This window comes from Dermochelys coriacea, chromosome 1, assembly GCF_009764565.3.
Source record: "Dermochelys coriacea isolate rDerCor1 chromosome 1, rDerCor1.pri.v4, whole genome shotgun sequence".
Classification (NCBI taxonomy): domain Eukaryota; kingdom Metazoa; phylum Chordata; order Testudines; family Dermochelyidae; genus Dermochelys; species Dermochelys coriacea.
In genome coordinates, this window is record NC_050068.2 from 263,909,600 (window position 1) to 263,930,835 (window position 21,236).

General features: G+C 48.4%; 1 protein-coding gene across 4 annotated transcripts in view; it reads left to right on the forward strand.

Moving 5' to 3' along the window:
* The first annotated feature begins 393 nt into the window (after positions 1–393).
* The window catches only part of GRIN2B (glutamate ionotropic receptor NMDA type subunit 2B), a 291,558-nt gene continuing 270,715 nt past the window's right edge, over positions 394–21,236 (forward strand). The window contains exons 1-2 of one of the 4 annotated variants that reach the window (XM_038386872.2): positions 394–662; positions 1,476–1,885. The gene's annotated coding sequence lies outside the window, so the exon portion shown is untranslated. Of the gene's footprint in view, positions 663–1,044; positions 1,138–1,475; positions 1,886–16,072; positions 16,432–21,236 lie in introns of those variants that run through there. The other 3 variants (XM_038386873.2, XM_038386874.2, XM_038386871.2) reach the window with 3 other exon arrangements.

Sequence of the window (21,236 nt, forward strand, 5' to 3'; positions counted from 1 at the left end):
CCGGGATAAGCCTGCGTTTCTCCCCTCTGCTTCCATGACGCGGGAAGCTGCCTCAGCCAGTGTCTCTGCACTAGGGGGAAAAGATCCAGAGAGACAGCAGGAGAAGAAATGTCTCTTTTTTGTACCCAGAGCCCGTTCTGTATGTGTGTGTCTCTGTGCGTCTGCGTGTGTGGGAGGTTCAAACCCTTTTCCAGAGCTGGACAACCTGCATCTCCCCACCCCCACTACTGGGTGATTAATATCCATTTCCCTTGCGCTCCCTCCTCCTCTTCCCCTGTTTTCCGTGCTGTTGACTTGCAAAGCTCCCCCCCCCCCGCACCCCATAACCACCAATTGGGATCGGGGTTCTTTGCTGTTCCTTCTTCTCTCTATCGCTTGCTTGCTTTTTGCCGGGTGTTTTTTGATTCACCGTCCTTTGCTTCCCCCCCCCTCCCCGCCCCCCAGGAAATCTTCTCTGGGATTTTATATTGCAGAGGATTTTTTTTAAAATTGGCTCTGAACAGTTCGCGCCGGCCTCCCACCTTGGCTGTGTCAAAGGAGATCTTGAGTGAACCTGAAGAAGTTCACAATGCCTGAGATGGATTGTTAATACTGCTTTGCGGGGGGGGGGGGGGGAAATAGCCACCCCAGAGAATTCAAAATTGTTGGAACAGGATTTGCTGGTAGGTACATGTGTCTATATTTTACCATCGCTTTGAGGTTTAATTGTTTTTGCGCGAGAGGAGTGATGGGAGAGGAAATAATACCCATGAGTTCATTAAGGAAACGTCGGTATAAATATAACCCCCCTGCCTTGATAAATATATTAGAGAGTTAAACAAACAAATCCCAGAGAGCAAATGGATGTGTTCGGAGGGTGACTGTGTGGCCGGGCGTTTCAGTTACTCTGAACGAGACACGTTGCAGGTGAAACCAACAGCCCTGTGATGCACATCAGCATACCAGCTTCCGTGCGTGTGCGTGTGTGTGTGTCCCCACCTCTCCAGAAATACAAAATGTACACTCAGTGCACAATCAAGTCGCTGTTCAATCCCAGAGCGGGGTGGGAAGAGATGGGGTGGGAAGAGACGGACAGACGTGTCAGCAGCAATGCAGATGGGGATGGTAACTGCATTTGCTAAGTGTTTGTTCCAAGCGGTGTGTTTTATTTTGTACGTGTGTGTGTTGGGGGTGTGTGTGGGGGGAGGGGGCAGAGTGGTGGGGGGAGTAGAGGTTTCTCTTTCTCTCCACGATTCACAGCTCGCGTTTTCCGATCTCGTATCCATGCCTATCCCAGGAATGGTACAACCAGACCGTATCTGAATTATTTATAGACTCGTGCCAGCTGTTTTCGATTCCTCCTGGCTGCATGCACTATTGGAAAATGCGTTTTTCCTCTCTTTCTTCGAGATAAATCCATGTCTTTATCGGGGAGCATTTTTCGTCTCCCTCAAACCCCACTAATACAAATATCGATCCTTTCCCCCCCCCTTCAGGTGGGGAACGCTGTGGGAATAATCATGCTTCACAGAAGAACAGCACCGATCTCCAGTGGCTCTAAACACAACCTCATCCTCTAGGGCTCCAGGAAAAACCAATAATTACAAGAATCGTACTTGTGAAAAAGCAAAAAAGAATGATTGCTTTGGATTTTGCGCTTTACCATCTTCCCCGCACGCTCTGAAGTGAATCTAGTCTCTTTGAATTTGCACCGCTTCAGGACCCAAGATCGACACACACGATACTTTTATAGCCAAATCGGATTTTTTTAATCATTTCCCCCATTTGCTCCCCCGACCCCTATTCTTCTTATGTGGATATGCAAGCAAGAAGAGAAGTCTGGATAGTCCCAACATGCTCGCTCCTCTAATCTGTCCGTCTAGAGGTTCTGCTTCTACAAACCAAGGTAGGGAAATTCCTCTTTTTGTTTTTCTCTCAAGGCTGACAGCTCATTGTTGCTCGCTCCTTTGTAAAGGGAAACCACAGGCGACAGAACGGAGAATCCAGTGATGTCGTTTTAGGAGTAGATCTAGCTAAAAGAAGGAATAGTCCTCAGACATGTTGATTCCTCTTCCCCTTGTCTCATCAGATAGGATGCGCAGAGAGGGGAATAGGAATGTTTGAGTTATTATTTCAGTGAATGGAGGGGAAAGTTCCCTGGGTTTTGGGGGGTGGAGGGGGCTGTAAGGGAAGGGGAATTAAGACAATTAAAACCCAACCCAGGGCAAATCGACTCCCTCTCCCGTCACTGCCCCCCTGGGTTCCCTCATTCATTCTATGCTTCGATTCCCTCCCCGCAGTCTGTTATTAAGAAGAATAAATGCAAACCTGCATGTTGCCTAAAAGGATGATGCATAGTCTAGAACCAGGGGCCCTGGGCATCATTGGAGGCCTAATGCAGTGAAACTGATGGAAATGGGGACCGAGGCTGTCCCAGGAACAGCGGCTGAAACGAGCCAGGCTGCTGAGTGTGCTTGCGTGCAGATGAGGGGCTATTTTAAGTCCAAGCACGTCAAGAGACTTTAAAATAAACCTACCGGTCGCTTTATTCAGACGAGTCCATAGTTTTAATTTATTCTCTCCCTCCTCCCCCCCGGGTGCTGTGTGGCGGCTGTGTTCAGCGGTGATCTTCCCTCCCTTCCCCTTTCTTACCCCACCCCCGCAGCCATACAGTCCCTTTCTCTGTCTCCGCTCCCACACGCCCTCCTCCGCACACGGCTACTTGCACTCGTGCAAAATGGCTATCTTGCCGTTTGACTGTGCCGAGGCGAGAGATACCGGTACATGCACGGCTGTAATTTGCCATGTGAGTCTTTCTGTAAGATGGTGGCGAGACAAAGGGAGACGTGCTCTTGGGGGCGTGTTCATTTATATGTGTCTCGTGTTTGCTCGATACGGAAAACTAGCAAGTGCTGGGTTTTGTTGTTTTTTTTTTAACCAACATCCATTCTCCAACCTGCTGTGCTGATCGGATCCCTGGGCGGGCCCCCCCAAATACACCCCGCGCGCGCGAAAGAAAGTGCTGTCACTCTACCAGGCTCTCCTTGGCCAATGGCTAATGTCAGAGAGGACTGAAATCCAGGGTAACCTCTGGAGCCTGTTAGATGCGATTCAAGGAGCGTGACAAGAAAACGGCCCCTCGCTCCCTGCCACGCTAGACCCGAAGGGGTCTCCAAAGGCCGGGGGACGCTGTAGCAGCCACTGCATGCATCCGATGAAGTGAGCTGTAGCTCACGAAAGCTTATGCTCTAATAAATGTGTTAGTCTCTAAGGGGCCACAAGTCCTCCTTTTCTTTTTGCGGATACAGACTAACACGGCTGCTACTCGGAAACTGTAGAGCAGTAGCCCGCAGAAGGAAGGAGGCTAGAAGGAAATCAACGTGCAGAGGAGCTAGCCCGGTGTGGGATTTGTTCCTACCACACCCCCCTAGCTTCACCGTACTGCGCGTCCGCTGCCCAAGATGCGGGACAATACAAGGGAGAGAGGGGGGACGGCGAGTGGCTTGGGTGGAAACCCCAGCAGAAGCAGCAGAAGCCCCCTCGCTTGGGTCATTTAAAACCGGACAAAGCCCCGGGGTGCGAAGGGGGAGGGTTCTGCAGGGGTGAGAGGGGGCGCGCGTCCAAGATCCTCTCCCCTCCGGAGTCTCTCCTAATGTTGCTAACGGGTCTTTCCCCTCGTTAATGTGTCTGACTCTTGTATTGCTGAAACCAAAGGCGACCCGTCCTGGCGAGGGGCAGCTGAGCGGCAGGGCCCCACCTTTGTAGCCACGTTCTCCCAGGCTCTAGAAATAGCATCCGCGCCCAGCTCCGGCTCGGTGCCAGCGGACTCCGGCCGCCTCTCTCAGCGGGCGGGAGCCGAAAGTTTCCCGGCGCGCGGAGCGGGTGTGCTGGCGGGGGCGCGGGGAGCTAGCCCGGCGGCGTCACCCTTTCCCCAAGGCATGTCAGAGGGCCCAGCGCGGGTGAGGCCGGGGTGGGCAGCCCGGCTCCAGGCGGGGACCGAGCCTCGGGCTGCGCCTTCCCGATCCCTTTGTAACAGCACCGGGGCTCCGTGCGGGCACCCCACCCGCCCCACACTGTGTGCAAGGAGGTGGGCTGGGGGATACATTCTCATCCGTTCTCTTCTCCCCACGGAGCTGGGGCTGGCCGGGGAGCAGGAGATCTGGCCGAGGGACCGGGGCCCGGGTCCTTAGCCCGTCCTACTATTCATCATTGTGCTTTATTTTATTTAGTGTTTGTGAAAAGCCAACTGCGTGCTCTGCCCGCTCCGTAGGGCACCGGCGGGAGACACGCCCCCTGCTCCGGGGGCCCACACGATACGTGCCCCGCCCGGATACTGACCAAGCAGCTGGGTGTGCGCCCGCAGCTGTAGCGGGGCCCTGGAAGGCTGCTGGCCCCCGGGTGCAGCACCTGGCCTGCGGGCAGACGCAGCAGTGGGGCGGATGGGGGCGTGCGTGCAGAGCCACAGGCTGCGCCGCTCACACAGCCCGGCGGGGACCCGCTTCTCACGATCACACCGTGCCCGGCACCAGCCTCCGCCTTGCTCTGCTGTGGCTGGGCAGGGCTCTCTCGGGAGGGTCTGCGCAGCTGATGCTCGGCCCTGGCTGCAGATCTCTCCGGCTGGGGGTGAGAGCTCGGTGTTCGCCAGCAGCGCGTACCAAGCTTGGCCAGCCCCTGAGTCGGCCCCCGCCCCCTCTGTCCACAGCCCCGCGCCCCCTCCGGCTGTCCCCGCCGACCGCATAACCCCCAGGAGGACGCAGCGCTTGGCCTGGGGCCCCGGGGAGGCTGAGAGGAGCAGGCTGCTTCTGCAACCCCGCACCCGGAGACCAGCGCAGGGGGGCTCGGGGGTCCCTGCTCCTGTGTGCGCTCCCGGAGCCCGCAGTGGAAAGCGCAGGAGGCTGGAGCCCCAGGCAGCGGCAGCTCCCCGGGGAGCGGGCTCGGGCTTCGCGCTGGCCGCCCGGAGGGGCAGGGGAGCGGCGGGAGACGGGAGGCAGCGGGCGGCGATCGGGGGCTCCGCGCTGCGGCAGCACAAGGCCCCGGACACACAATCCCACGCCCACGTGGACGCGCCCCGGGGGTCAGCTGTGGGGCGGGCAGAGAGCAGACTTCAGACCCATTGTAATGCACCGTTCTGCCCCCCGGCTCGCTCCACGCCCCGGCCGAGCGGGTCCGGAGGCTGTTTCATTCGAGGAGAAACGCGGCGTTTCCTTTCCCCCAGAAGGAGCGAGCGGCGCGGGAAGGAGGGCCGCGCCCGGGAGGGGTCAGACCCAGGTGCTGGGGGGGGGGGAGCAGGGGGCGGGCCCCCGGGGCGGGGAATCACCTCACCCCACACCTGACGCTTCTGGCACCCGCGGCCTGGGCTCTGCGGCTGGAGACGGAGGCGAAGCTCTGCCCATTCTCAGCCCAGGGGCTGCGGGACCCGGTGCCTCTCCCGCCACGTTATTCCGGGGCCACCACTCCCACCTCGGCTCCCCGCCTCGGCTCCCTTTCCCATTCCCAGCCCTCCCGCGGACCTGCTGCCACCTCTCCCTGCTCCCCTCTTTCCTCCCCCGCCCCCCGCTCAGTTGCTTTCTCCCTTTGTGTCTGGGTCTCCTGCGCTCTCCTCCTCCCTTCACAAGCCTCTTCCTCCCACTCCCTGCAGCCCTCTCGCTCCTCGGCATCTCGCCCGCCCAGTCTCTGTTTCTATCCCGCGCTGTCCCTCCTTCTTCCTCTCAGTTCTCTCTCTTCCTTTCCCCACCCTCCTCTCTTCTAGCCTCCCTGTCCCCGCTTCCCTCCATTCCCTCTCCTCCTTCTTCCTCGGGCCCGCTCTCCCTCCGGAGGCTGATCGTAATCTCAAGCGCGCTCCCTGACCCGCCTGCTCGCGCAGGGCACCGCCCGGCTGGCCCGCACCCAGAAGGGAGGACCCCTGCTCTGGGTGCTGTGAAATTGACCAACCCCGACCCTTGTCTGTTGTGCCCGCTGCTGTGAAATGAGGGAGAGATACGGACAGCCCCGACCCACGCCCCTGCGTTGCAGCTAACTTTGTTTATAGCCGATATAAGGAGGGAGCCAGCCCGCCCGCCCGCCGGCCGATTTGAGCGCAGGGAGAGAGCTGGCCACTGGCCCCGGCCGTCGCTCTGGGAATGAAAGCGGAGGAGCTGGGGCTGGCGCGCGGTTGGAGCAGTGACGGCCCGGGGATCTGCAGTCCGATCCTTGCCACTGGCCGGAGAAGGAGCACCACATCTGTGGGCAGAGAGGGGCTGGCTTGGCGGCCCCACCCCGCCCCAATTTCTCGGGGATCGACCCTCCGCCTGCTCAGGAGTCTGGGAAAAACATGCCTGGGAGCAGCTGAGGATCCAGGGCTGGGGAATACTTGCTCTTTAGGGGGTGTGTTAAATGGTCACCCAATCTTTTGATTGTATCCCGTCTCTGCCTTCCTACCCTCTCCCCCTATAGCGTATGTTCTCCTCGCTGCATCCAGGGACAGGGGTGAGTTTCTCCGTGGTTGGGAGAAGCCAAAGGAAAGATTATGCAGGGGCTTCATAACCAAAGGCAGAATTTATGGCTCGGGAAAACACGAACTTGCTTTGGAACTGCTTCAACTTTCAAACCATCTTTCCCTCAGGGAACAGCAGCGCAGGGAGAAGGTGCAAAGCACAGACCTAAAAGGAGAAAAAATTGAACCGTCAACTGTGTTAATTCTGTCCCCGCTGACCGCCACCTCTGCTGCCCCGCCTCCCCCCCTCCACACACACGAGCCTGCTTTGTGGGTCTCACTCTGATTGCACACCAGCGGGACAACACGCGGTGCACCACTGAGGTAAATAGCGTTACACCGAGGTCGAGCCTCTGTGTGTGCGCCTGCATACCGAAGCACAGGAGACAGTGTGCTACACATAGATACATATGTGATAAGCTGGTTATACAATAAGTTGGATACAATAAAGTTCCTAAGTGGCTGGTGAAGGACTCTCTGATCAGTGCAATTATCTCAGGACACCTGCGCTGATCGTAACTTTTGCTACATCACACTCTCCCACATATCCATACATCCATGAAAGAACATTAGGAGACAGCAGGAGAAAAAAAATTCACCAAGATCTCTCTTTCCCCCGACAGCCTTTTTAATCATTTATTGTTTGGTTCGTTTTATCCTAATGTTGGAATATTAACAGCCTTTAAAAATCTTGTCTGTAGGGGAAAAGGTGGTTTTATTTATTTATGCATTTTAAATACCAGTTGAAGTTAAACCAAACCTGTTTCTCCTGTGTTTTGTTGCAAAAGAGGCCAGCTGACTCTGGAGTCCAGTAGTTAGTATTCTGTGCTGCCCTATGGAATTGTATTTTGGTTCCAAGTCCTGGACTCTCAGTGCTTGGGTTGGTACCAGAGCTCAGAGATCTAAGGTTTAGTGTCTCTGCAGTGCCACCTGGGAGGCCTGGGTTTGGCCTCCAGATCCAGTTCTGTTCTCTCACCCCTCCCCTCAAGCTGGCACAGGATGAGGTTGTTGCACAGCCTACACAGAGCTCTAGGGGTTAGTGTCTCTGCAACGGGTTTGATTCCATGTTCTGGTCTTTCACTTCTGAGGCTTAAAGAGTTTAGGAGTAAGCAAAACCAGGGGCTCATCCCTTGATTGTTAATGGTCTACACTACCCTGAGAGAAATGTGGGTTGCACTGTGAGTCTGCTGAAGCAAGTTCCTTCATCTAAACCTCTTGGCACCTGGAATGTAGGGCATGTGGTGGTCAGCCGGGATCCAGCCTCAGCAGCAGGAGGAAATTGGGGGGAGGAATTTGTATGTCCTAACATATACATGAGGAAATAGACTAGTTAATCAGAGAGACAGACTGGATGATTTAATAGATATGAATGGAAAAGTTTTATGTATCTATCTGATCTACTGTATAGTTCCTGTAGCATCTGAGCACCCTATGATGAGGTTCCAAAATTGCCTGAATCTTCTGTGCCTCCTGTCTGGTGGAAATGTTTATACTTAAAGGAAAAGCAGTGAGTGACTGGGAGAAACATGACTGATAAATCTTCCATTACAATGATCCCTACTTCACCCACCCATCCACAAGAATTCTCTCACCCACAATGAATCAGCTGATTAATTTAATTGCTTCAATGCAGCAAAATATACCTGCAACTGACCTGGGTGCCTCAGGGACTAAGAGGAAATGGCCATTTGAAAATTGCAGTTCTGGGATTTGTAGAAGAGGGGTCCAGGAGTGATAAGATTAAAATCAAAGCATGATATCCTCCTACCAATTGCCTAATGCCCTCTAGTCTGAGCCCATGATTTGCTAAATTTTACAAGTATTTCATAGCAGAAGTTAAAGGGATGCCATAACTGGTCATGAGTGTAATTCCTACTGGTCATGAATGTGACTCCAGTCCCTCTTTGACCTACCTTTATTTTTCTTATATCTGTTTGCAGTTATTAGCCCAGGACCTCAAATGTAGTCAATTGGTGTAGTGCTACTGAAATTAATGGAACTATGCTGATTTACACCAGCAGAGGGTTTGGCTCAATAAGATTAAATATTAAACCTTAATTTTTGTCTTCTGAAAAACACAATCTAGGCCAGCACAGCAGCCCCACCACTCACAATCGCCTGATAATAACAAACAGCTGTTGAGTAGCCCAGCACTCATGAACAACCATGCAAAAATAAGTCAGTATATGTAAACCCTGAGCCAGTGAACAACCCTACAATATCAAACAAATGTGTGCAGCTCTGCACTTATGAGCAAGCCCACAATAAACCATGTGCACACCCTGTCAGAGGCAGAAAGAGGGCTCAGTGGATGCGAGCTAATTTTCATGCTATTGAGGTTTCTATGTGGAGAAGGAAAGGTGTGTGACTTGGTAGTAGACACAGTACACTGTAAGTAAGCAAACCCAAACCATAGCTAATTTGTCTCTTTGAGCTAAAATTGCTTTTTCATGTAGTTCTTTGGTACCCAGTGAGGCAGGAGTGCCTTAGGCACTAGTCCTGGGCAGATGGAGAGAGTTTTAGTTTTAAACATACACTGAATGAATTTAGTGCTGCTAAAAGGTGTCAGCTGATTTGATCTTTGTAAGCTGGGGGACTCCCTAAAAGGGATCTCCTCCCACAAAAACAACAATGGCCTCCCTTGTACAAAAAGGATTTACAAAAAACAAACAACAATTAATCAGCTGGGAGCAAATGATGAGAAAATAGGAACAGGAGTGTGGTGACAGGTTCAGCATGAGGGATGCACAGGGACACGTCAAACTGAGACCCCGGGACAGCACCCCTCCCTCCATTTAAGAAAGTGTCAAGGGAGTCAGTGAATGTCTCTGGTTGAATTCTGGAGAGGGATGGCCTAAATCGCCTGGACCAAATGAAGGAGAAGCGATAGAGCTCAGAAATCCAGTGAATATGGGGGATAACAAATGAAAACACAGGAATGGAATGAGGGTCAAAGCTATAAAATGAGTGAACTGAATGGGAACAGCACACAGAGAACCATGGACAAGGCTCACCACTCCATGGAAATGTCAAAGGAGTCAGTGGATGTTGCTGTTAAATGTGTTAGACTGACAGTCTTGAGAACTGAAGATCTGCTTCCTCTATCCCCAGCACAGATACAGCTTCCTTAACCCTGTTGTGTACTGCTGTGCCATACCGTTTACGTGGAGAAAAAGAGAATCAAGTTTTCATGGTGTGTTCAGTCCTTGGTGTCTGTGCCAATTGGAATATGACTGTTTGCCTGTCAGGAACTGGAGGGAAACCATCAGCTCACTTGACACAAGGTAAATTTTTCAAAGGTGCCTTGATGATTTAGGACCTTATTCCTATTTTCAAAAGTGGCGTAGGCACTTAGGAACTTCAGTCCTATTGACTTTTGATGAGACTTAGGCTCCTAAGTGCCTAAGTAATTTTTGAAATTAGGACTCAGGCTCCTAAATCACTGAGGCACTTTTGAAAATTTTATCTATAGCTACTAAACAACCATCAGATGGAAACCATTTGCAGTCTTTATTGACCTAGGCTGGATTTGAACCAGCAAGATGTAAATGATTGGATAGCTTAGTATTAGTCCTCTGACACAGCCAACACATAAGCAAGGTAACTTTATACAGGATACTGGTTTGTGTAAAACAGGAAAGTAATTATTCTCTTTGCAGCCTTGGTTAAGTCTCTTCTAAAGCATGATGTTCCAGTTTGGGCTCTATATATTTAAAAGACAGAGAAAGATTGGAGAGAGTTTGCAGGACTGAGCAATGAAAATGACCAAAGGTCTTAGAAAACAATACCTATTATTGTCAATATTAAAGAAAGGTTGAGAGAAAAGACAACAGTGGGTGGAGACATAATTGTCTGCAAATGTGTAAAGGACTGTCTCTGAAAGAAGACAGGGGCCAATTATCCTCATTAGTCACCAAGGACAGATCAGGAAGTAAATGAGTTGAAGAAGCAGCAGCAAAATTTTTGATTAAACATCAAATTAAAAGTTTACTGCAAGAACAGTTTGGGTGACAGAAGATGCTGATAGAGGTGGTGGAATTGCTATATTTAGAGATATTAAAATCTAAAACCTAGATGCTCAACTATCAAGATTATATCTAATCTAATCTTTCTTCAGTGAGCCATTCACCTTGGTTTCAAGGTGCAAATAAAGCAACTTTAGGAAGGAAATAACAAGATCAGTCTTGTCACTACGCTGAGGACTATATGTCTAATTTGTGAGGTCTCTTCCCACCAAAATGAGTCTAGAGCTCTGACACTTAACAAATGACACTCAACATCATGTTATGTATGTAGAAGCGAACATGGTGTTGCTGAATGCTGCTGTAGTTTGAACTCCCTGCAGAAGGTGAGTCAGGGGCTTCTCAAAGGTCTTTATATTTTCAAAACCTCTAGGATTTTGTGATATAATTATCTACCATGGTGAACTGCTAAGTTCACCATTAGTCTAAATGTTTACAGGAGAATCTCAGTTTTCACAAGTCTGTCTCACATCGTTAGCATTGGCAGGGGAAGTTAAATAATCATGAGTATATTTTTGGCCTCACTACCTCATGACCATTGCCCCTTGTCCTCAGAATGTTTCTCTCTATCTCCTTTTATCTTAAGGTTTTGAACTGGCTCCCATCATCATCCTATTTGAACATCCAGAATTGATGGTGCAAGGTGATGTGACATTAGTGTAGGTAGTCACACATTAACTCAATGTCACAGTATGAAAACACATGTTTTGCCATGTCACGGTATGGTTGTTTTCTCAGGCAAGACAAGCAAAAAAGTTAGATAGATCCTAGTTTAAAGCCTCCTTCTCTTTCCTTCCCTTTGTCCCTCCCACCAGCAGTATCATAATTAAAATAAGATTTGAGGGGACAGGCAACACAGCAGTTTCTAAGTTGTTTTCCTGCCACCCTCGATAGTAGCTTCAATCTCTGGTCTGATTTATTTGGAGGAATGGTGTTCTCATTAGAGCTCACAAGCCATGTAGGTTTGGGCTTGGTCAAATGGGAGACATCCAAGGAAAACTTGCATCAAGTGGGGTTAATGGTTCACTGAATGCATCTCATGAAGTGAGCTGTAGCTCACGAAAGCTTATGCTCAAATAAATTTGTTAGTCTCTAAGGTGCCACAAGTACTTGGCTTGTGATCCTTTAAGATAAAAGAAATTATAGACTTGCAAGATTGCTGTTTCAAACCTTGGGTAGCTCAAAAAGGGAGAGGGTTAGTGGGAACCAGGTGAAAAGGATATGATTTCGTGTCCTGAACTTGCAGTGAATATATCAGTGCAAATGCCATGTCCCTCATCCCATTCTGCAGTCTAATACATAGAGGATTTGCTTTCTGGCAACTGGCTTTACAACTCTGATATTACCTGAGGATAGGGGTGGTTCCATAGATAGACATGGGCTGTATTTTTTGTCTCTTAATTGTTCAACTCTAGCTGTAAACACTTGTAAGTACGGAATTATTTGACAAAAGGTTTTTTTGTCAATAAATGTCAATTTGTCCAAACCAAAACTTTTTGGGGAAAATGTTTCAGTTTGGAGGAAGCTTTCTGGCTGAAACCAGAAAGACACCTCCCAGAGTAGCCCTGTAGTTCGTGCACTTGTAACCCACACACCTTCTGGGTGTGGTGTTTTGTCCCATCTAGTGGCACCGAGACCACTTAGTTAAATGAGTCTGCTCTACAGCCTTTGCTAACAGCCATGGCTTTTAGCTCATGCAGTAGAGGCTTATGTTTTAAACTCCAGAGGTCCCAGATTTGATCCTACCCACCGTCGACTGGGGTCTGTTGGTGTTACACACTTGCCTGGAATCAGGAAGACCCGGGTGAATGCCCTGACCATTGGGGTTTAGAATCAATCTCTCTCTGGTTCAATGAATAGTCAAAGATATATGCAAAGTGAAACAGCTTCAACAGGAGAGCTTGGGAGACTGATTCTACAGCCTGATGGGGAGACTACATTGTTTGGGATGTGGGAGATGTTAACCACCTGGCAATTCTGGGTGTCTCTCATTTTTTTCACAAAAGAATTAGGTTTCATTTACGTTCTGATGCTAAATGAAAACAAAGGTCAAAACGTTGACATTTTTCCACAAACTGGAATTCTTGTTTTCTAGCCTAGACATTTACTTGATTAGGCTGCATTATGGGATTGGAAGAAAGCAAGAGGAATCTGTTATAGCATGGATTATCAACCTATTGGTCTTGAACAAGCTCTGCAGAGACATGGCCATCCTCCCTTTAATAGCTAGATGGAAGGATGTCCCAAAGCCTTTTTGGTGGTTGTTGTAAAAGGGGATCATGGTATCAAAAAGGTTGAGGGAAACTCCCATACACAATAGCTAGGGCCCTACCAAATTTATGGTCCACTTTGGTCAATTTCACAGTCATAGGATTTTAAAAATTGTAAATTTCATGATTTCAGCTATTTAAATCTGAAATTTCATGTTGTTGTAATTGTAGGGATCCTGACCCAAAAAGGAGTTGTATGAGGGTGGGGCTATTGGTTATTGTAGGGGGAGGTTGTGGTACTGCTACCCTTATTTCTGCACTGCTGCTGGTGGCAGCGCTGCCTTTGGAGCTGGGCAGCTGGAGAGCAGTGGCTGCTGGCTGGTGCCCAGCTCTGAAGGCAGACCTGCCACCACCAGCAGCGCAGAAGTAAGAATGGCATGGTATGGTAATGCCATCTTTGTTTCTGCGCTGCTGTCTGCAGAGCTGGGCCCTCAGTCAGCAGCCTTCCCTCTCCGGCCGCCCAGCTCTGAAGGCAGCAGAGCAGAAGTAAGGGTGGCATGGTATGATATTGCCACCCTGACTTCTGTGCTGCTGCCTTCTGAGCTGCATTCAGAGCGGGGCACCCAGCCAAGAGCTGCCACTTTGCGGTCTCCGAGCTTTGAAAGCAGCACAGAAGTAAAGGTGGCAATACCGTGACCCTCCTAAAATAAGCTTGTGAACCCCCTGCAACTCCCTTTTAGGCCAGGATCCCCAATTTGAGAAACACTGGTCTCCCCCATGAAATCTGTATAGTATAGGGTAAAAGCACACAAAAGACCAGATTTCACGGGGGTGACCAGATTTCACAGTCTCTGACGTGTTTTTCATTGCTGTGAATTTAGTAGCCAATCCCAGCAGGGAAGAAGGTCTTATAGGTGTACTGGATGTTTGGCACTTACAGCCACGTCACCTTTGTCTCCAGAAGGAGGCATTGTATTGAATGGTGTGGGAGAACTGGGCAGTACAGGAACCCCAAGCTACTGCAATCTGAGCCTCTCCAAACAAGGAGGCACTATGAGAAAAATGTCATGGGGATTGGTTCTGAGCTGATCCCAGCAGGAGGTGCTGTAGCTGTACTAGCTGTGGGGAAACTCACAGCTGCTTCAGGGCCAGGCTGGCTCAGAAGGTACTGTATGAAACAGGGTAGAAACTCTGTCTACTAAGGAACTTCCAACTTGTGAACTGTTTCTAGAGAAGGATGCAGAGGGGATTGCTGCTTTTCTGCCTTGAGTCTCTCTCTACTTGGTAATGCAGTGGATTAATTAACTGCACATGACTGGATTCCTGTGAGGTTTCTGTCAATGAACTCCTCTGAGAAATGCACTCTGGCAGAGGAAACACACAGTAATGCACACTATTACTTACACATATGCACACCGGAGGTATCCATGCATCCCTTTGTGTGCCTGTATCTAGCTCGGTTGCTAATTGCCTAGTATCACTGGCTACTGTATTCAATGGGCTAAGAATCTCAGGGGAGATTCCCCAGTGTCAGATGTGTTTCAGCAGTATCAAGATGAAACATCGGAGGATGACAATCCCCAAGGGAGAGTCTAATGAGAGTGACAGAATGACATATCCGTTTTCTCGGTCTCTCTCTTCACTTGTTCACATTTTTGTACAACTTGAAGTTGAAATTAATCTCTAATTCATGATTGCAAAAAAATGCAAATGTAAAGTCCTGAAATTTTGAAATCCAATGTAAAAAGCAGGTCAGTACAGTGCAGAGATCAGGCACTACACAGCCACAGAAGAAATGTTTGCAGTCTACATTTAGAGATAGTGGGGTAGCAAACTCAACAGTGACAAAAGCTGTGTGTGAAATATAAATTTGGAGTTTTCCATGACTATCTGAAGGGACATAACATTTAATTATAGGATTGGAGGTCCTGTGCCCAAGTTGAAGAAAATACAGATTGGGCAGTGTAACAGGTGCCTTGCCCCTTTATGGACAGTGGTGCCTACTAATCATTTCATCCCTGTCAGATGACATTGGCACTTTAAGAGTTGGGGTGGTCTGATGTATAAAGGTGGAGAGAGAGGAAATGGTCCCCTGAAAAAGTCGTGCTTGGAAGGAATCTTGTGACTGTATCTTTAAGGACCTGGGCTCAGGAGCAGAGTGGGTGGGGCAAGGCCACCCTGTTCCAGTCAAATGGGATGAGCTTGGGAAGGGGACCAGTTTATATACTGCCTCCGTCCTCTCATGGTAAGGTAGGTATCAGTAGAGGCAGTGGTGAGCTGGAGCCGGTTTTGAAGCAGTTTTAGAACCGGTTGTTAACCCGCTTCCCTGCAAGGGGTGCTGAGGCTTTGATGGGGTCTGGCTGGGAAGTGATTTAATTCCTCCTCCGGCCACCGGGGGCGCGCTGCGGGAGCCATGTGGGCTGCCGCCTGGCCCTGGGCTCAAGCCCTGTTGCTGCTGCTGCTGCTCCCCTGGCCCTGGGGCTCCTGATGATGCCTGGTGGGTCCCCGGCTGCTCTGCTGGGCCTGGGCTGCGTCCTGCTGCTTTCCCCGTGAGCACCCACCACACTGCCTGCAGCCAGCCAGCCCCTGCTGCACCCCCTGCCCTGCCTCCAGCCACCCCCACACCCCCTGCCCGCAGCCAGTCCCTGCCACACCCCCTGCCCGCAGCCAGCCCCTGGTGTACCCCCTACCCTGCCTGCACCCCCTGCCCTGCCCCCAGCCAGCCCCTCTCCAGCCAGCCCTGCACCCCCTGCCATGCCCGCAGCCAGCCCCGCACCCCCTGCCTCCAGCTAGCCCTGCCCCACACCCCTGTCTGCAGCTGGCCCCATGTCCACTGGTGCCCTGCAGTTCCCAGGGCAGTAACCCTGCACACCTGCTTCAATGAGGGGGGCAGGGAGCAGCTGGGACCCACACATGTGCACACCCTAGGGTGACCAGACAGCAAGTGTGAAAAATCAGGACAGGGGGTGGGGGGGTAATAGGAGCCTATATAAGAAAAAGACCCTAAAATCGGGACGGTCACTATAAAATTGGGACATCTGGTCACCCTAGCACACCCCCAGGGAGTGGCGGGGACCCACACATGTGAAACGGAGCTCATTTCTAGTTCAGGCCCATCTTTTTAAAAAAGAACTTTAGGCAGGGTTATCATACATCATATTTTCCCAGACAGGTTAGGCTTTTTGGTTCTTAAATCCTAAATCGGGAAAATACGGACGTATGGTAACCCTGTTGGTACAAAAAATACATACTAGGGCACATCCCTTAAATCAGAACTTTTTATAGGGAACAGGTTGTTAAGATTTTGGCAGCTCATCACTGAGTAGAGGGGTAGTTTGCTCATCTTTCTGAGCTGGAGGACTAATTGGGGAAAAGGGTCCAGCTGAAGGTGAAGCTGGCTAAAGCACTGCAGCTGGCCTGAACCACAACTCCATAGAGGACAGTTGTGGGGGAAACTCTTGTTCTGAGGATCAAAGTAACTATCTGAATCACAGCCCTAGCTCCATAGGGAGACCTGAAGGGATACTGCAAGCTTGAACCACGTCCTCAACTCCAAGAGGAGGGCTGTGAACGTTTCCCTCAAGGAGGGAAACCATAAAGATAGTTTGGAATAGAGTCTGCTGTATGCCAGAGAAGTTGAGGAGCCCCCAAGAGCAGGTGCTCTCAGTAACAGACTGAGAAGCTGCTCATGGAACCAGGACCCCAGGGGAGAAGACTATGGGACTGAACCAGAGGAACATTCCACAAGGTGAGCATAGCAGAAGCAGGCCAGAGAAACACTAAGGAGTTGGGGAGAGATTGGCACTAGCTGTCTTGTACGGAGCCATAGTCTGAAATCCACAGAGTGGATGGGCTTGGGTTCCCCCACTAAACTCCAGAAGAGAACTTTTTGTTATGGCCTTGAGCAAGTGGGTCTAACTGAAAGAGAACAGATTGGTAAGCCCCTCAGCTGGGGTGACTGGCCTCCGGAATCATTGAACTCTTTAGTACCCTGATTATTAACCCAGATGGAGGTTTGAGGTTAGGACAAGGACCACGAAGTGGGCTAGATAGTAAGGGGGTCAATCAGAGGAGGGACACTGAGGCAGATTTACTGATGCTTAGTTTTGCTGCAAGGGATGGTGAAGACAGAAACCAAACAGTTAACATGTGGCTGTGAAAGAAAGCTCTCCCTGACCCCTAATAGGGTATGGTTGCCCTGAAGAATGTGGTGGCTATGAGAGAAGGCTCTTGGAACCCTCACGTTAGAGAAGCTGCAAATTGTAATGGTTATAAATACCATGGTTACCAAGTCTCAAGTTGTGATCATGCTACTGAGGAGTAGAAGGACTGTGGTAAAAGACTCTGAACCATAAGGAGGAGGTAATCCTAGAAACTGGATGTCTTTGAGAGGAAGCTCTATAAACCTGAAGTTAGGGAAGCTACACTGGGGAAGAAGCTGGCTTAAAAACATAACTGACAAAACTGCCATGAATCAACAATAGTTCAGTTCTAACTTCTCTGTCTTTCCACATTCATCACTATCAGGGACATTAATATGAAATTGGGACTCTTGTCCCGTGGGAGTTCACATCCTCCTGTTCATTGTTCTCTATAAAGATCAGAATCCTCTGTTTGATAATGAGGATTGTGATGTAACTAACAGAGGGTCCTCATTCCAGGTGGGACAATAAGCCACAGGAAGAAGTGAATTCCCAGAGAACAGATACTATCTTAAAGCATATGCCCTTATTCAAAGAATGAGGGATAGAAGTTAGAGAGAATCTGCGACAGGGAAATGGAACTGCTGCTTAAATGGTTTTCTATGATATGCAAGTGGCTCCCTAAAATTATCTTAAACTCCCCCCTATTCCTCCTCCCCCAAACCACCTGAAAACAACACTGATACTAGCTGGAATAACTGAAGTCTTAATCTGTTTGTGCCCATATTTCATTGTTGATCATAGGCTTGCTTATATTAGAAGTGTGGGATATGTTTGACTTGAGCCACAAAAGTGTTCAAAATTCACCTTAGATTCTAATGGCATGAACATTATGTACATGTTAGGATGAGGGCTGGAAAAGGCAGGAGTTAAATTAAATTAGACACCCTCTTGGTTTACTTAGACTCGGCTCTGAACATGGGGATGAGTGTGTGTCAGAGCCAGGAAGAGAACCCAGATCTTCTGCCTGACTCCTAGGGCTGTGCCTCAACCAAAAGATTATTCTTCTCCCATGACAAAACTGGTTTCCTTACAGCCAGATTCCTTTGAACCTCTCAGTTTGTGGACTCTGTGATCAGGTTCTGGCATAAAAGGATTCTCAAACCTATTTTGAACACCATTTGGAACAGTTTACAAAGCTCTAGTCCAAATAGCACATTCCCATTCTCTGGACTCCAACATTTCAAGCTAATGGGTGGCAATTTGGCAGCATGAATCCCCTTGATATAAACAGATATTTTAGTGCCTGTCTCAGGCACTGCATGGAGAACCTGTCCTTCAGAATGGTTTGGGAAGATTAAGGAGATTGCTCTTTCTGTATCTCTGGTAACTCATGTTCCAAAAGGGAGTTGGTGCAGAAAAATATACATACCTATAACTATAGCAATGCATGTATGCGTTTACATGTTGCTGTATTCCATGAAAATAGTTATACTCTAAGAATGTTAAGCTTTCCTGATTAAACATTTGAAAGTTAGAAAACTGAAAAATAGGTTGCCCATATGAGTTGAAATGTGTCATTTGAGATGTATGCATTATGATACAAGTATCCATGTATGATTTCTGAAATTACACATAATGTACAATTTTTGTACAACCTCAAATACACAAGTCTCTTCTTGTAGAGCGGTGCACCGCTCTACATGACTGAATCCCTAAAAGTCATTTATCTACTGTATACCTGATGCTCAGTGAATGAGGTGGTTGCTCTTGAGGAGTCATAGCTCATTCAGGCTGACCCAATGCTCATCAGAGTATCTCACTGGGCTCTTGCTGAGTGTTTTGAGAGACACATAAGTCTATAGAAAAGATAGGATGATATGCTATTTGGTATGTTACTTCTGAATAGTGAGAAAGGTGGTGTCTCTACTACTTCTGAACTGTGAGAGAATGCCCCTGGCAGGCCAAGGGTTTAGCTATTTGGGGCCTAAATCCCCCTGCAGGGTATTAGTAACTCCTACTAGTTCAGTGGGAGTGATGCATATTTAATTGGGGAGAAGAAGGCTTCTTGTGATCCAAGTATGAACTATTAGAAACCCCTTGAACTCCAAAAGTGAAATCCTGGCCTCACTGAAGTCACTGGCAAAACTCCTATTGAATTCAATTGAGGGAGGATTTCACCACCAGAAAGGAATGGCTTTTGAAATTCAGAGCACACAAGAAGAATGAGAGAGAAGGGTGTTAGATATGTGCTTGCACAATATTGTAACTCAGCTGCTAAAGGATTAATGAATTCTGACATGTATGTACATGAGTTAAGCGGCGGGCTTTGCACCTGATCAAATGCTCTCTGAAGTCAATGTGAGCCCTTCTGTTGATTTCACTGGGTGTTGGATCAAACCCCAAATGCTTACTTTACTCTTAGCCGCTACAAGTGCTCAGTACAAAGGTTGAAATCTGTTTCATTTGGAAGTGTCCTCTATGAAATAATCAGGTTTTGTCTTCTAGAGATCAGTTTGAAGAGTTATCTGGAAACTGGTTAGCCTGCTGTTTTGATTGCTATAGTGAGTGCTACTTACATTTTGATTACTGAGCACAGCGGTTTTTACCTTTGTCTTTACTGCTTTTGCTATATCCGAAGCAGTAAATGTCAAGATTTTAATGGCACCTGCTGCATCAATTCTTTGGAAACATGCCTTTTTTGGTTTATATTAACCATTTATTAAGGATTGCCAAGTACATGCTCTTCAGGAAAAAGTAAGGAATATTTGGTGATGAGAATGGGATCTAGTCAGGATTAGGTTTGGGCCACATTAAGGTTCTGGCTTCTTTACCAAAGGGCTCTTCATGGGTGTACCTGTAGGAGACAAAATGAGTATCTAGTAGGAATAGTTTAAAATGGCTGTATATGGTACAGCTGAGGATATGCACTTTACTGGAAATGGAAAGTCTTGAATTCTGTGCCAAGTGCTCTGAGTGGTATCTCTTCACTAATAAAATTACTTCACAAGAAGAAAATAAAATAGTATTTTAAATTAAGGGGAGAAAACCAAAGCACTTAACTTCACTCCAGAAACCTAGTGGGGGAAAAAGTTAAAGACTTAATCGAGATAATGGGATTTTAGGGAGACACTATGTTCCCAGAACCATTGTATTGTTGGATATCACAAACTTTGTGAAATCAACTAGGAAAGGAAATGCATTCCAATTACCAGTCAATCTAAAGACAATGGCAGGAACATGCTTGTGGCCATGCCTACATGAAGTGTTATGTGATAGATTCATCTGTGGTGTGTGAAATCTGGAGCTTAGAGACTGCTTGTTGCAAAATACAGAAGACTTAACACTAGCCTAGAAAAGTGCCAGATTTTGAAGCAACTAGAGAAGTGTCCAAGTTGGGAAGAAACTAGTAGATAAAACCCATTCGATAAAACCAGGATAGAAGTTTAGAGAAAGAAGAGAGAACTGACCTGGAAGCACCAGAATGATTCATGCTTTTCATATAACCAGACTTCAAGATCTAGTGGGAGAATTTGCTGAGGATCAGGAATTTTACACTGGACACCAGTTCAGCAGTTATAGAAGAAAGTAGTGAATGGAACCAAGTTTCCTGCTGCAGAACCTGAGGATTTAGAAAAGATGCAGAACTGGGAGTTGCCTCATCCTTAGCTGAGATTTTTCTCAGCTGGGAGTCAACTTCCTCTTGACTGAACCGTAAAAGCCAGGCTGACATGTCTCTGCTGGAAGTTGTCTCACCCTGGTTGAGTGGGCAGGTCTATGCTGATCTGCTTTTGGCAAAGAGTAGCCTACCTGTGGCCTGAGCCAGTAGAGCATCTCCTCTGGGGGTGCATATACGTGGTGTCAGTGGGAAGTGATTCTTTTCAGACTTTACAAGCATCTATACATGTTCTGGTCTGTTGCTTCATGGAAGACCCATGATTTTCCAGGAAGCACAGATGTTAGAGATGGAAAAGATGTATTTGTATACACCTATTCCCTTCCCCCATTCTCTTTGCCTCTGGCCAATGTAGGGATGCTCCTTAAATTGTATTCTTCTGTGATTCATCCAGTCCTCCTTACATTTTTTTTTCCTTGCTCAAACCGATCACTTTACTTTAGTTCAGCCTTTTGAGATTTCCGTAAACAATTCCTTGTTCAGTGAGCAAGCCCACATTCAGCTTCTTAACTGGGGTCACATAAATGCTTTTCTTGTTTTTTTTTTTTTTGGTTTTTTTTTTTTGCACGCAAGAATGGGAAATTAAAGCAGTTGATCTTCTCCTGCTTCTGGTTGAGGGGAAATGGGCTGACATGGGTCACTAGAATAGGTGGTGAAGATTTACACAGCTCAGGAGATATTCACAGGCTGTAAATTCCACTGATATCCTGGGAAATCCTAGATTATGATGGAGTG